The sequence below is a fragment of the Lissotriton vulgaris genome, chromosome 2_1 (assembly GCF_964263255.1).
Source record: "Lissotriton vulgaris chromosome 2_1, aLisVul1.2, whole genome shotgun sequence".
In the NCBI taxonomy this organism is placed as follows: Eukaryota; Metazoa; Chordata; class Amphibia; order Caudata; family Salamandridae; genus Lissotriton; species Lissotriton vulgaris.
In genome coordinates this window covers 564,996,112-565,013,696 of record NC_141687.1, presented here as the reverse complement: position 1 = coordinate 565,013,696, position 17,585 = coordinate 564,996,112, and positions in this window count along the sequence as shown.

Below are 17,585 nucleotides of genomic sequence, written 5' to 3'. Positions count from 1 at the left end.
AGAGTATTTTTCAGATCTATTTGCATGCCAGAGAGTACAGATTAAAAAAACATGTTTTCAGTGCTGGACAGTGTATTCCTGAACTTGGCATGGCACATGCTTCCGAAGCACAATGCATGGAGGCCATGGTTATGTTTTCCTAGCTGTGCATGTAAAAAGGGTTTGTATTCTTCATAACCATCTTGCCCTTTTCCCGCATAAACATCGACTTTTCTGAGTAACTCTGGGCTCTTTTTTATATTGAGGAGTCCTTTCTTCTTTTGCTTCCTCTTTGGGAAGTTTAAATATGTTTGGTCTCTTCTTTTGTTGGCTTTTCCATATTCTCGGCGATACAAAAGGGGATGATGGACGGAGCGCTTGAGCAAATCAAACACTCACCCCGAGTCAACTGATCTGGGTTTAATCCATCACCATTCTTTAGCTCACTCTGCCACTCCTGTTCAGACATGGCCTTATGCAAATCAGTCTGACCCTGTGCCTCATGGGAACAGTCCAGCCCGAACTGCCAAGCCATGTCTTCCCTGGACCGGAAAAAAGCATCCTGGGACCGGTTTCGGATTCATAATCTTCATCAGCCAGGCTATCTTGAATCCAGTAGCAAAGTGAGCAAGGGACTCACGTCTGAGCATATTCTGCCAACTTAGGGCGAACACAGCGATACAAAAGGGGGTGATGGACGGAGCGCTTGAACAAATCAAACACTCACCCCAGTCAACTGATCTGGGTTTAATCCATCACCATTCTTTAGCTCACTCTGCAACCCCAGTTCAGACATGGCCATATGTAAATCAGTCTGACCCTGTGTCTCATGGGAACAGTCCAGTAGTGAGTTTATAACGGGGTATACCCTAAGAACTCTCTGACCTGGGTCAGTTAAGATAGATACATATGCAGTGGTCAGGGTCTATTGATTATAACAAAGAATATATCGTAGAAACCTTTGCATTAATGAATTATTTCAGATTCCTTCTGTGCAGTACAAAAACATTTATTCAAACATTCTAGTGATCAGTGTACTTAGTATCATTCAAAAAAGTACCACAAGTAGTAAAGTATAAAATATGCAAAAACCAATTACTTAATTGGGTCGAGCACATACTGAAGGACATGAGTCTCAGTTAGATTGATATATAAACTTTCTTGTAGGTTCACATATATTGTCTACATAATGACATTTCAACGCGCTCAAAGTGACAAGAAAAAGAGACAGTTAGGTGGGATGGGTGTGATTGGGTAAAGGTGAGGACTGGGCAAAGGATGTTGTGACCATACTACAATCACAGTGGTATTCAGTGCAACCTTTACAGACTAATTTCGTTCATTAGTTCCAAATGGCTCTTTAATATAGGATCTGTATTTATCCATAGGTTGCTTCCTATGCTAAGAGGGTAAGTGCAATCCGGTCTACGTTTAGACCCCTGGATTAAGGGTTGATTGAAGCCTCATGCTGGGGTCTTCTTCAGGACTTAAAGGTGCAGGAGCGCCTATAGGTGATGCAATTGTAAAAAGGAATGTATCAAAACTTAAGTGTGGAGCACAGTTGTACTACAACTAAATTACCGAAAAGTGAGCTTCTTACTTATTATTGGGCCGTCCAGTGGCCTTTAGAATTGGACCATCAACGGTTCCTCTGTGGCTGCAAGTGACCTAAAGGTGTTTAAAAATTGTAGGTTTTGGTGTTAGTACCGGGTTAGCAGTGTAACCCTATCTGTGTTATAAACGGGGGAAATAACAAAGGGGGCACTTACTGGGACGTCCGGGGCTTTCCAATCAATCGGGGTCCTATTTTCACGTCCGTTTTTTGGCTCCTCCAGATGCGTGAACTAATCTTGCGGTCCACTTGTTTTCTGAAGGTTAAAAGAGAAGGGTTCGTTTTGTGAGAGAGAGTCCTGGTGTAGTAAAAGGACTCAGTACTAGACTGTTAAGTCAGCGGGAATTGAAATGACAGCCAAAATTATAAAAATATATAAAGGCTGCACAGGAGTCATGCAGATTGCGTTTCCTTGCTAGGGGTTACTCAAATGTCAATCTCATAAAGGCCATCAATCGATGAAATTCAGTCAGCAGACAAGAGGCATTGATTCCTAAAGCCAAAAACATCCAGATGGATATTGCCATGGGAGGGCAGGAAACTACTAGTCCTTCTTGTGTTATTTTGACATTCAAACACGGGGCTCTTCGTAGTATCCTCTATAAAAACTGGAATTTGGTTCAAAGTGATCCTGTAATAGAACACACTTAGTTGATAATAAACCACAGGTAACCTTCCGCAAATCTCCTTCCATGTCTAAGGCTTTAGTTAGTAACACCATAGAGCCAAAAGCCTCCACTACTTGGATGACACTTAAGAAGGGCTTCAAGACATGTCCACAATGCAAAGCCTGTCGTTTTGGCAGCAACAGGACTCATTTTGTAAGCCCCTTCCGTGAACATCCAATTGCGATCACCAAGTGGCTTACCTGCAAGACGGAATTTGTTATTTATGTGTTGGAGTGTCCGTGGGGACTCCAATATGTGGGCAGTACCAAGCTGCCCGCCCACAAACGGATACGCCAACACATTTCTTTTTTTTTAAATTTGTTTTTATTGCAGAATTAGAAACCATTGCATATAATAAATCAACCAGCACACTCATGGTGTCCCCCTGCATAGTTCGAATAACATAGTGTATACACAGCCATTCAGCCCGTATCCCGGGGGCCGGGCGGCATAATGTTCCAGATTGCAAGCAAGACATCACAGTGAGCATCCCTGAGGGACCATGGTCGAAATCTTTTCATGTATCTGCATTTTACCCCACCAACCCATTACCCAACCCCAACACCGTCCATCATAAGCTAACAGCCCGGTCTCATGGCGATACTGCAATCCCGCCCCCCAGACCCTGTGAGGGCCCTGTCACAACAGTGGCACGTGCTCCTGCCCCTGCTCCGCTATCTGTTCATGCTCTGCAAACCGTAAAGGCAGTCACAGGCCCGGTAGTGCCTCCGCTCCCAACCTGGATCCCGGTGTTCCACCCACCCCGCAACAGCCCTAGAACAACACCCGTGCCCTCCCCCACAGCAACCGCTAATGATGTGTGCCGTGCCCCTGACTCCGGTATGGGTCCCGCTACAGATCTACTTATACCTCCACACTCGTAAGCCTCGCAGTGTCCTCATGCCCCATCCATTCAATCCTCATCGTCCACCAGGGAGTCACGCAGGGCCTGCACTATCAACTCCCACGCCCGCGCTGAGTCCAGGCTCTTTTCGTTGTCAAGCTTGACTGCTTGTCTCATACGGAGCACACTCTCGCATTCAGACCACCTCAGCAATTCATTCGTCCACCTCCTCACCGACGGCCCCTCCCTGGACTTCCAGTGCCAGGTGATCTCTCTCTGCGCCAGTATCAGCCCCAGGTCAATAAACTTGCTTGTCACCTTAGTGTTTTTTGTGTGTGGGAACCAGAGCAACAAGCACGCCGCTATATCAAACTCCACCTCCCTGTCGGTCACTGCATTGAGGAGTCCCCCAACCTCCTCCCAGTAGTCCTCCAGTTTCGGGCAGCCCCATAACAGATGATCCAGATCCGCCTCCAACGCCATGCACCTCGGACACCGCGCCTCCTGTACCTGAAAGTATCTTTTGATCTTCTCCGGCGTCAAGTAGGCCCTATACAAAACATAAAAGTGCACCTGCTGAAAGCGCGCGTTCCTCGTGCCCTTCCACGTACGCTTAAGGATATGACCCCACACCGTGTCCGGAATGGGCCTGCCTATGCTCACCTCCCATTTCGCTTTCAGGCCAGGAGCGGCTCCAACCCCTCATGCAACATCCTATTATGGAGGCAGGTCACCGCTTTAAAGGTACCCGCGGCCATCACTACATACTGGCAAGCCATAGTCGTGCCCGGTTCAATGAGCCCCTCTCTCCAATGCTTTTGCATGGCCGCCACCACCGCCGCATGCAAGAGGAAGCTCCCCTCCGGCAGCCCAAACTGTTCTTGTAGCGTTTGGAAGGGCTCCAACGTTCCATCAATGTACAAGTCCCCCACTACTTGCAGTCCCAGCTCCTCCCACTCCAATATTGGGGACCAGTCGCCCCCATGCGGCAGCGCAGTCAGCATGCCTATCGGTATCTCCGGGGCATATGGCCGGGCCGCCTTCGCCCTCCTCAGACTTCTCTGCCAGCACAACCTGAGCGTCCGCTCCTCCATAGTAAGGCCTCGCAACTCCAGCTTCTGCTGCATAATGATATAGGCCAAGACATGGCGCTGTATCCCCTGCTCTCGGTCGCGTTCCGGCCCTCTAAACACCCTAGCCACATGCTGCGTGAGAACCTGAAGCTGCGCGGCCAAATAATACAACTCAAAGTCCGGGACGGCCACCCCCCCCTCAAGCTTAGGACGGAGCACCGTGTTCAGTGCCACTCTACGGCGGCCGTGCCCCCAAAGGAAGTCAATGACCATCGTCCGCAGATCCCTGAAGACCCTCTGGGGAATCCAAATGGGCAGCGTGCGAAAATAGTACAAGAGCCGCGGAAGCGCCACCATCTTCAGCAGGGCCACCCTACCCAACACCGACAGGGGGAGGGACGCCCAGAAAGACATGCAACCTCTCATCGCCCGTACGCACCGCCCAATATTACCCTCTAATAAGTCCGCGACCTCGTGGTAGATAGCGGACTCCCAGATAAGTGAAGCAAGATGGCTCCCAGACCACCCCTATATCACGGGCGGGGCAGGGCGTGGTCGCTCTAAGCGGGAAGACACACGTCTTCGTCCAGTTAACCCTGAGGCCCGACAACCGACCAAACTCAGACAACATCTCCATCGCCCCTTCCAGAGCCCGTTCCGTATCCTCCATGTACAGTAGCAGATCGTCCGCGTACAATGATATGTAGTGCAACTGCCCACCTCTTGCAATCCCTGCGTACATGTCTCCTGACCTGGCACGTACCGCCAGTGGTTCCATCGCCAGTGCAAACAGAAGAGGGGAAAGGGAGCACCCCTGTCTCGTCCCCCTACCAACAGGATAAGCCGCTGACACCAGATTGCCGTCGTACGCGCGCCGTCGCCGAGGAATATAACACCTTCGTCCATCTGCGAAACCCTTCACCAATACCAAACCTCACTAGGACTTCATCCAGATAGACCCATTTCAAACTATCAAAAGCTTTCTCAATGTCCACAGACAACACCGCCTGGGTACCGTCCGTATCTGCTGTGCCATCCAGTATCCCTATCAGTCGGCGAATATTTAATGCCGTACTCCTCGTGGGGATAAACCCCGCTTGGTCCCTGTGCACTAGGCTGGTCATATGTGGGGCCAACCTGGTGGCCAAGATCCGGCTTAGTATCTTATAGTCCACCGTCAGCATTGACAGTGGCCTGTAAGACCTCACATCAGTCGTGTCCCTGCTGGTTTTTAGCAATGGTACTATCAGTGCCTCCCTCATCGATCCGGGCAGACCCCCCAACCTATGAGCCTCCTCATATACCACCAGTAGTCTGGGCGCCAAGCTATCAGCATACTTCTGGTAAAATTCTATTGGCAGGCCATCCATCCCGGGCGTTTTATTCCTCGCCATATGTTTGATGGCCGCCCTAATCTCGGCCAGCGTGACGGGTCCACCTAAGTCCTTTGCATCGTCGTCGTCAAGCACCGGAAGCTGCACTGACTCCAGATATTCCGCTATTTCGCACGCCTCCACTCCTAACTGACTCTCGTACAACTCAGCATAGTAGGCCCTAAAGCACTCCAGTACCGCCGTTTGGGAGTAGACCGTCTCCCCCAGATCATTTTTGATGCTCAAGACCAGGCAGCCTCTGAGTTCAGGATTAGCGAGTCTAGCCAGTAACGTGCCCACCGTATCCCTCTCGACATGCGCTCTAATGGCATATTGTCTGTAGGCATAGCTCCGTAGCCGTTCCGTTTCGGTGGCCACCACCTCCTTAGCCTCCAGCAGCCGGGTCTGTAGATCCGGTCGGTCCGGCCTACGCCGCTCCAAATCCCTCAATTTCTCCTCCGCACTGGCAAGCGCATTCAACACCGACATTCGAGCATTCGAAAACCTCCCCAAGCATACTCCTCTCACCACCACTTTCATCGCGTCCCATTCAGTGGACCTACAAGAAGCTGTCCCCTCATTCTCACCAAAATACTGATCTATGCCCCGTTGGACTGCGTCACTGAACACCGAGTCCTCCAGGGTGTCAGGCCGGAGCCGCCATGTTGGAATCGCGGAGCGCGCTCTCTGCCATTGGACATGCACCAACAGAGGATTATGATCCGATATGGTCCTGGCCAGATACTCCGTATGGGAGACCAATGGGGCTAAGGACCCGCTGCATAGTATTGAGTCAATCCTAACATGCAAGGCGTGGAGGGCTGAAAAAAAGGAATAGTCCCTACCATCCCTGTGTTGTTCCCGCCACACATCCAGCAATCCCCACCTTTCCTGCCAATCCTTCCTGTGTGCGGCTAACTTACGAACAGGGGAATCAACGAGTGGTGGGTGGGATCTATCTAAGGCCACATCTGTGATCGAATTGAAGTCCCCCCCCCAGTATCAGAGGCCCCGCTAAGAAAGAGGCCAAGGAGCCGGATAGGCCATCAAAGAAGCGGGCCTGATCAACATTTGGAGCGTATATGCAGCTGAAAACCACATCCCGACCATACAACCTCCCCTCCACCGCCACATATCTGCCCTCAGGATCCACCAATTGATTCAACACCTGGAACGGTATCCCCACCCGCACCCATATCAGTACCCCTCTAGCAAACGTGAAATAAGTAGTGCCAAAGACCTGACCCCGCCACCTCTTCTGTAGTGCGATGCATTCCTGTTTCGTGAGATGAGTCTCCTGCAGCATGGCAACCTGAACCCCCCGCCGCACCAAATAAGCATGCACTTTGTGGCGTTTGACCATAGTTCACAGTCCTCGGACATTCCACGTTAGGCATTTCAAGTTAGGTAACGTCCCCATACCAACATTGAGCAATCCAGTTCAGGTATAGCCAGTCAATGCCCACATCACAGCGGTTGCCCTCCCCAAAACAAACCATAAGAAAAACTCCCCAAACCCCACTCCCCGGGACAGAGCCTACAAACTCAGTGTGAGCCCCGATCCAAACCTCAAACAACACACACATCCGACTAACCTGTGGTCGCCACCACAGAAGGCCTTAAGGGCCCTGAGGGGGTGAGTTACCGCCGACCCCGGGCAGGCGGAGCCCGCACCCCGCGCCTTCCATCCCGCAATGCCGATGCTGCACCCTACCAAGCGACCCACCCAGCACCAACAGGATACCACCCTACCAGAAGCAGTGTCCCAAGTCCCATAGAAGAATCAGGCATGAAAAATCTCATCAGACGTTTGGGGGGTGACCACCGGCCCCTTCAAACTCTCGGCCTCCGAAAATTCCTCTCCTGTCCTGCCACCGTCTTCTCCAGAGTCTGTAGCCGCCAAGTCACTCTCCTGTTGTGATCTCGTGATCGCGGCCTTCGCCGCCAGCGCCCCTCTTTTGTCCGCAGCCATTTGAGCCTCTCGTTTCTCTCGCTGAAGCTTAGTGCGGGAGCGAATCCTCTGAGATTTCCGGACCTGGGGCGGTTTAGGCTTCGCACGCTGACTTTTACTATTCTTGTCCGTACCAGCTCGGTACGATTCCAGCCACAACCACACTTCATCCGAAATTTGAAAGAAATGAGTGGTCCCATCCAGGATTATCCGCAGCTTGGCCGGGAAGAGCAAGGAATACTGGATGCCCTCCCCCCGCAGCTCCTTTTTCACCGCTAAGAAGGATGCCCTATCCTTCTGGACCGCCTGAGTATAGTCCGGGAAGATCGTGACTCGGCTGTTTTCCACCTCGTACGGGCCCGAGGCCTGAGCTTTCTGGATGAGGAGGTCCCGATCTTTGTAATGAAGGAGCCTCACCACCATCGGTCTGGGGGGGCGGCCAAGCGCTGGTGGGCGAGCCGGCACCCTGTGTGCCCGCTCCAACGTAAAGAATGGAGTGAGTCCCTCCGGTGCCACCACTGTCCGGAACCAGTCCTCCATGTAGGCCACCGCATCCTCCCCTTCAATTCTTTCCGGCAGGCCTACGACCCGCACGTTGTTCCGCCTATTGCGGCTTTCAGCATCCTCCGCTCGCCGCTCCAACGAGTCCAGCCGGGCCAGAATGTCCGTTATCTTATGTTTCGCGGTCACCACCGCCGGTTTCAGGTCCAATAACAGCTGCTCATGGTCCTTAACCTTATCCGCCAACTTGGCATGATCCGCTCTTAGGAGCCCCAGCCCCGTAGCGACCTGCGCAATGTCCTGCTGCAATGCCTCCTTGGTCGAGGTGATAGCATCCAGAATAGCATCCAGGCGCCAATTCAGTCTCTGCTCCTGGTCCATCATCGGCGGGGAGGCCTCGCCAACCTGGGATAGCGCGGTCAAATCCTCCCGGCTCTGCTCCGTGATGGCCGCTCCACCCTCAGCTGCCATCTTAAGTGTCTCTGTCGCAGCTACACGGGCAGGCCCGGACCTCACTAGGTCCTGATAATCTCTACCCAGGGGACGTGCGCCTCAGCAACGAACGTGATAGAGAGCCTCTGCAGTGCCCGTAGCGCCAGGGACCAAAAGTTCTAGCGCCGTTCGTCCCACTGTCGCCAGAACCGGGGTGGAGGGGGAGGGGGGGAAGTAGAGATGAGCGCGTGCCCCCAGTACTCCAATCCGATGGTGATCACCAATCTCCCCCGCTCCTCAGGGCCGTGCCAGCAGATCCTGCAACTCCGATCTCGCACAGGCGGGCCACCCCGCCAGCCGATGCCAATTCCGCTCAGTTTCGGTTCAGAGACCATCGACCCTCGCCGCCGCCATTTTCTTCGCACTCTGGGCAACACCTCGGACGTCGTCTGACTAGGTCTCCGTGGGACTGGCGGACCGCAAAGAGGTCTCCTCCGCTCACCAGAGTTTCCCCAACACTTCGCAGACAAGTTGCGCCAACCAGGGGTCGCCCCAGGCGCGGTTTTCAGGAGAAATAGCGGGACCCTGCGCGGAGCTGCAAGCTCACGCCGCCATCCCGTTCGGCGTCCAAACCACGCCCCCCGGATACTCCAACACATACGTGCAATTTCGGGGCACGACCAGAATTATCCGGTTGCCAGGCCCTTCCAGGAGAAACATCTAGGCATACCTGACAAACTCCAATATTTTCTAATTGACTGTGTAGAAGTTTCAAGGAGGGGAGGAGACCGTGAGGCCAAACTCCGTCTCCTTGAAACTAGATACATATTGGAGCTTAACACAAAAAATCCGAATGGATTAAATGACAGGGAAGATCTTTATACTTGCATTTAAAACCATCCTGTATGCCTTCAAGTCCTGTCCGGCTATGAAATTTATTCCATCTTCATAATGTAAATCTCTATGATTGTAAACCTTTGACATAGTGGTGTCTCATCTGTATTCAAAACTGTTTTTAAAGAAATCATGAATTTTAGCACTTCTCAATACTAACAGGAATTAACTGTTGTCTCTTTTCGCACTTTGTATTGTTATTTTTGCACAATCACTTCAGCACAATATTTGTTTCTAGCAGGCATTATGGCAGGCCCACTTGGGCTCTATTTAGATCATTATATTTCTGAATCATGACATGACTGTTGTTACAATATATCAGAGTATATTAGATGGCTTATTGCATTACATTATTATTTTTAATGTTTGCTTATATATACCGGGTTGACATTCCCCACAAATAGACATAATTATTTGTCATGTTGTAGCATCATCCAATTATTTATAATGTTATGTAAATATGTTTGTAAATATATTAATTACGAACTTACTTTTTTACTATGATGAAAAATGCTTTGAAAAGATATTTGTTCCTCAGGGATCTTTCGCCATTTCATCAGTAACAACAGCGTTATCTTGTACAGTATTTTTTTCATGTCTATGATTCATTTGTATGCACTGCCATTTAAATGCTGCGCTGTATGACGAGCAGTTTGTCATGTGATCAAGCCTTGTTCGAAGGCGAAACGCGTCATGGCGGCAGCGCTGGCTTCACTAAAATAAACCACCTTGCACCAGCACTTTATGGGTCGACTCTTTGTCACTAAGAACTAGGCAGTTCCTTGCTGTCGATGGCGTGACAAGCCTCGTGAATATATATATATATATATATATATATATATATACACACTGAAAAAAAACATAGGTTTCAGGCCTTATATAGTTAGGAATTAGCATTTAAAAAACCTTTGAAATTCACTCAAAAAACTATAAGTTTTAGGGGTGTTATAGTTAGCTGGACATTTCACTCATACAAAACCATTGAAATTGCTCCTATATAGTTAGTTCTACTAACTATATTTCGCGCACCCGCAATCCACTGCTGATGATGTCACATATTACATCATTCATGACATGGTCAGTGACATCACTGATGACATCTCAAATGACATCACTGATCACATCACTAATGACATCATCCAGTGAATGTGGTTTGCTTCGTTATTTAAATATGCTTTATATATATAGCAATTTGCATTGAAGAATGAGTGGATATATAACAATAAATATTTGGATGGAGGATTTAGTAGCAGTGTAATTGACTGTTTACTTTACCAATTTTTAGTGTCTCACTAAATATAGAGGGTAGAGACTAAACTGTGTGAATATCTGTACCACTTTGTCAGTTGTTGTATAAACTGGTTCTCCAGTTGGTTACTAGCTATGTGAAAGTCTATATTAGTTAGTGATTAGTTAACTGAGTATTTGTATGGGAGAGTGAATGTGTGTGTGGTTCGGTGGGGGGGTGTGACTGCCCAAAGATGTGTGAATAGTTTATTTAGTAGATATATGAAGTTAAAACTACATGTTCTAACAGTTGTTTGGGTGAGTGAATATCTTTATGGGTGTGGTGATGAACAAATATATTTCTCAATGGTACATTTCCAACAAACTAGTTAAATAAAAGGCAGTGTATTTGTCAGTTGTTGTACATAAATAAGTATACATAAGACTAAATGATTGTGTGAGTGACTGTATGGTTAACTGTATACTTGTAAAAATGATTTTATAATACACTAAGTATGACTTACTATCTTAATGAATATATGAAGTGGTGTTTGTATAAGTGTGTAGCTAAGTAAGTATGTAAGTATGATCCATTGTTTGCATAAGTGAGTAGGATAACTTCATATGCGAATAGGATGTGTTCTGGTGTGTAGTGTCGATACAGGTGTATAAGTATTTTTGATAGTGTTCTGTTGTTCATTGACAGCATGTATGAGTGAATCTACAGGTAAGTGATTAGATGTGTGTATACAGCTAGGAATCACTGAGTGGGTTTTTAGATACTTGTATTGCTGTGTCAATGGATTCAAATATGATACTCCGTATTTTACAAAGAGTGATGAAAGATTTTACTAGTGTATGAAAAGGTGTATGCGATTGTCATGTGGATGATGTCATCAGTGATGTCATTTGAGATGTCATCAGTGATGTCACTGACCATGTCATGAATGATGTAATATGTCAGTTAATCAGAAAGGAGAATGGACACTTGTAGCTTCATGACCAGTGGTTATAATGGATCACCCTCATAAACGCTTCAATGTTAAATACGGTATATATCTGTTATCCGCCCCACGTTCAGCGTTGTGGCATAGTCATCGGGTGTCCAATTTTCGTGCTATGTGCCAGCCTCTTCCTGAGGCAACCTCTGGTCTGGATAGCAGTGTCAAGAGAATGAGAGACACCCCCAGAGGGAAGGTGAAGAAAAGAAGAGAGGGTATTCAACTAAAAAAACAATGCCTCACCAAAAGGAAACTTTAATGTAAAAAGGAGAGGTAATGTTATTAAAAAGAGTTGGATATGGTGGTCAATCAAGTTACTGGATCACCTCATATTTCTAAAAAACGGTCGACGTGTTTCTGCTCTCTTTGGCCCAGCCGGGTCTATAGAGCTTTCGTCAGGACATACAGGACAACAGAGAAGTACTTACACCATTTGTGTAGTTTTTCAAAATAGTGTGTGATTTTCAACACTTGAATGCACTTGTATTTTTGATTCCTAGAATAGAGAAACAAAAAAACAAATTAAACAAACAGACACAACAAACATCCACATTATGAATGTAAGAGATTGTATGATATAGCACTGTGAATAGTCTGTTTTCAGAGCAATAAAAGGATTAGCGTGCATCATATTTTGAGCACTCTGGACAAAAGAGGAGGGGGAATCACTAGTGGCACAACTGGTCCTGGCCGCTATCACTTTGAACTGGATTACGAAACAGTTTGTAAATCCTGGTCATACTTATGAGTGAGTTGGTACATAGAATAGTTAGTATTTCTTAAAGAGTGTAGGCACTAAACAATCTTGAGAAAGAACATCTCTCACTCTATGAACATTAGCACTAGAAAGCCGTTGCAACCAAACCCGGCCGTGAAATAGTGCCAATATTTCATCTGATAGTTTGTGACAGACTTAAAACACTTTCCAAAAGACAACTCTTTACATGAATGTAACTTGTTTAAAATGCCCATTAAACTAGACGTGACAGTGAGGCTGTACCGGTTTTAACTCATCTAATTATTCCAGAGAAATAGGAGAATGTAAGATTCAGCCATTTATTATGCATGCATTGTTTGAATGGTCTTGTGCGTGCTACTGGTGGAGATAAACAGACTTATTGCACATAGTGAGGAGGCTACGTTTTGCGTGTATATTTTACCTTAATTTGGAAGATAGCATTCGTCTTCAGGGTGCGTGGGTATTCTAAACCCGAGCTAAGATGGATAAAAAGGAGAAGGGAACCTATGTTAGCGGGTTCACACGCCCTCCCATCATACTTTCTTGTAAGGTAATGCAGCGCCGCCATTCTTACCCGCATGCTGGAGCGGTCTCCACGTCCTGTGCTGGCTCTGCCCCTGGATGAACGGAGGCCACTCCCACTTCCTATTTGTAATTGTAGAACCATCTCAATGGAGATAGGACTTGAGTCGTACCACTTATTCAAAACCTAGAAACTTTATGTTAATCATGGTTTCGCCAGAAAGTTGTATAGTTTTGGAAGGAACAAGTGTGTCTTACAAATCGTTCTCAGTGGCAATCGCTGAAAAAATGTAAGGTGATAAAAACGTAATGACTCGTATTTAAAACATGATTTAAGTGCGTCACGAAACAATGCATGCAGACAAATAGAATGTAGGGGCACGACAATGTTGGTATAAAAACTTATGTAAACGCCGTGGTCAGGTGACCTAATTGGTCGCTGATGTTAAAAAATTAAACTGTGTGATGAGTCACAGAATAATGTTAACCTGTAAACCCTCACTCATTATATTCAATATACCTTAGTTATAAATGGGTGTGGAAATAGACAGGGAAATGGTTCAGTAAATGTTCTTACCCATCATTAAGTTGTGCATGGCAAAAAGCGACAGAGGAGAGATGTAAATTTTCAGAGAAATACTTAAAAATTGGAAAGAATAGCTCTCGTTGTTGGCAAATTTTAACTCTGTGTGTATTCTGTAGGAATAACAAAAGGGTCTGCCTTCTCTAGTGAGGATATACTATTTAAGGATCACATTGAGCAGGATGGTTTCATGAGAACTGGTGTATAGAGAAAAAGAGAAGGTACCCTGCCTGATATTTATAGAGGTCCTAGCTAGAGGATCCAAACGTGGTAGAAGAAGGGGGGGTGATTAGCCCAGAGGCTGAGGCTGCACAGGACAAAACTGGGTCAATCCAAACAGACTCAACAACATATTTTGAAAAAATACATATTTTTTATTTTTCTCTTTTTAAATATATTATTCGAAATTTTCAAAAGACAAACATGTATAAATTAAAAAGTCAAAGTGATATTTTGCGAAACACATAGAAAAGATTTTTTTCGGGATTAAGATCCGCCCAGTACTGACCACACTTCAAACAAACTACCACACTCATTCACGCAGGGGTTTTTTTCTAGCTATGGTTGGAACATTCAACTTTCATTCATCCTTTCATATAGTCCTGGCGTAGACAACAATAGATATTCAATAAGTTGCCTAAATCGGGGGGTTCATCCAGGCAGATGGTATTAATACGGGTCCTGGTGTAGTTAGGACAGATTGCCGTATTCCTGGGAAAACGTGCCGACGCGCGTTTCGGTGAGAGGCCAATGTGGCCACACCTTCGTCAGGGCCAGGGTAGTATGCTGGGCAGGGAACAGGAGTAAAATCTGGAAATAAAAAGTCGTGCCTTAGTTCCGCATTTTTGATATGTATACACAAAGACACATTCCAACATTTCATTTTCTTCATATTACTTTTTCTTAAAAAACATATATAAAGAGCGTGTTGATTGAGAACTGGTGCCACGGTATATTGTCATTAAGACCTGTAAGGTGTGTTTGAAGACGGTTCACCCACCTTTGTTCCTTCTCAAACAATATTTTTTCGGCATTCATAGTTTTGTCTGTCAGCATTTCCAAGACTGTCCATCTCAGTTCTTCACAGGTATGGCCTTCTTCTATAAAATGTGAGCATAGTTTGGTAGTGTTTTTCTTCAATCTTATATTGCTCTTATGCTCTCCTATTCTTACCTCCACTTTTCTACAGGTCATGCCCACATACTTTTTTGGCATGGGCAAGTCACCAGGTATACCACGTGGGTGGAATTACAGTTGTTATGCTGTCTTTGGGTCCAAATTAGACTTTCTGTGAGCTGTAGTGTCTTTGTCGTGTTTGTGAGTTTACATACCACGCAAGTCCCGCAGGGGTAATGTCCTGTGATAGGCATCATATTCATAGCTCTCGTATGTGACACAACCTTTCTCTTGATTGGACGTGTGTGTACTAACACATCTTTAAGGTTCTTCGTACGCTTGTTTGCGAATCTTGGTTTCAGCCAGTTGTTTTTGCCGGATGAGATAATTCGCCAGTTTTTTCTGATCAGTTTTTGGACTTCATAGTTTGCTGGACAATAGGTAGTTACACATGTAACTAAATCCTGGACTGGTTCTTTGTGATTGGTTTGTAGGAGGCACTCTCTTGGTTGGTGTCTGGTTCGCTTGCGCCACTTGGAAATGGTAGAGGGTATGTATTCTCTCGCTATTAGCTTCTGGCTCAATTCCTGAGCTTGTTGCATGTAATCGCTGTTTTTACTGCAATTGCGTTTTAGTCTAAGAAATTGACTATAAGGGAGATTGTCTCGCAAAGGCTTAGGATGATAACTTTTGTAGGACAAAAGACTATTCTTTGCAGTAGGTTTTGTGAATGTTTTGGTCTCCAGTTTCCCATTTTCGGTAAAGCTGGTGAGGTCAAGGAAATCTATCTTTTGGTTGCTTGAGGTAAAGGTGAATTTTGACCACCGATCTCTGCCATTCAGCCACTCCATGAATAAGTTCAAGTCTTTGTTAATCTGCCAAATCAGTAGAATATCATCAATATAACGTTTCCAGTATATAATACTGGAAACGTATGGGTTACTGTCATTGAGCACAAACTGGCTCTCAAATTGATGTAATATGTGACATCATCAGCAGTGGATTGCGGGTGCGCGAAATATAGTTAGTAAAACTAACTATATAGGAGCAATTTCAATGGTTTTGTATGAGTGAAATGTCCAGCTAACTATAACACCACTAAAACTTATAGTTTTTTCAGTGAATTTCAAAGGTTTTTTAAATGCTAATTTCTAACTGTATAAGGCCTGACCCCTATTGTTTTTTTCAGTGAATTTGCAAGGTTTTTTAAATGCTAAGTCCTAACTATATAAGGCCTGAAACCTATGTTTTTTTCAGTGAATTTGCAAGGTTTTTTAAATGCTAATTCCTAATTATATAAGGCCTGAAACCTATGGTTTTTTCAGTGAATTTCAATGTTTTTTTAAATGCTAATTCCTAACTATATCAGGCCTGAAACCTAAGGTTTTTTCATTGAATTTCGAAGGTTTTTTAAATGACAATTTTTAAATGTATTAATTGTTTTTTTTTTATACTGATTTACTACATTTTTGCAGGCAGGTGTTCAGAGGGCACGCCCCATTTTTACAACACTCTGCAGCGCAGCTCCATGGCGCTTACTGGAGATACCTGTTGGACTAGTTCCCTCTAGGGGACCACTGGATTGAACAGGAATTAATTCTCCAACTTAAATTGTGCAAATGCGCCCTGTAGAGTGTTCTAAATTGGGGGAGTGAGACCGTTGAATTTTTTTTTGAATTTTCCACCACTTTTATTGAGATTTTGAATGTCCCGGTTATTGACAGCACCAGTAATGAAGAAGTTTCTGTTGAAGGAGATGACATGAGGGAGTTTTTTGATCAATCTCTGGACGGCGAATTTCTCGAATGTTTGGAGACCATAGAGTTCCAGGAATCATCTTTGCAGACTTTTGATGAGGAGATTCCTGATGTGATTGATGAGGAAATTCCTGATGATGACATGTTACTAGTTCTTTTAAATTATGAAAATTATGAAGAATAAATTTATATTTAGAAATTAAAAATTGTTTGAGACATTATTCATTTTTATTTGTAATTTATGAGGTAGTAGCCAATTGATTGTGGTATAAAGTGAGACTTATAGTATAGAGTGCAACATTTTTGTGTTACATAGTAAGTTTACTCATAGTTACTTCCCTTCTCCCACTATATTTTCTCCAATGTGTATTTGACATCTCTTCTTCGTCTCCTGCCTCCTTTCTCTCACTGTCTGTCTCTGATGCACCCTATCGCCACCATTTTGTGTAGTTTCAGAAGAGAGTGAAATGTAATAGTTGAGAACGTGAAAAGGGGGCAAGGTAGAGTGCCCCTGACCCCCTTGGCCTTCTCAGGGGGTCCCTGAAGGATCTGTTTCTGCTTTCCTGAGAGACTATGGTATGGGTTCCATTTACCATAATAACTTTTGTTACAACATGCAAGATATCTACAGAGGAGACGGTGTACATTTCTCAGATGAGGGGAACAGAGTCTTTCTCTTGAATTTTAGACTCTGCATCGGTACCTACTTGTAGGTACTTAAATCACCCACATAAAACAGCAGCTCTTTTTAGAGCTACCTTACCTCTAAGCACTCCAAATTCTTATTTTACACTATTTTCTTTCACTGTTTTTTCCTGTGGTACGCTCATGGTACACGTACCTGGAAGCGTACATGGGAACGCACCCAGCGCTTACCCCGCGAAAATTTCAACAAACAAAAATTCGTTTTTTTGCTCTTCAGGGTCCTTCTAGGCCCCCCTCAGAAAACCTAGGGGGTCAGGGAGTGTCTACCCTACCCCCTTTTAATCATTTGCCCCTTTTTTTCACCTCTTGTGTCTCGATTCTACCGAGACACAAGATGGCGGACTTTCTGGACTGTTTGGAATGTTGACAGACACCCGAGAGCCAATCAGCTTTCCACTCGCGCACTTCCGTGGCGCGCCGGGTGCGCTTACCGGTACGCATACCATGAGCGCTCGCAGCGCGCATATAGATATATACATTTTTTTGAAGTTAATTTTAGTAAAAACCACTGGAGAAATTTTCACCAAATATAGAAAAGGCACTTCTGCGTACCAGTCCCTACAATTTTGCAAAGTTTGGTGTAATTCCATTCAGCGGTTCGGGCTGTA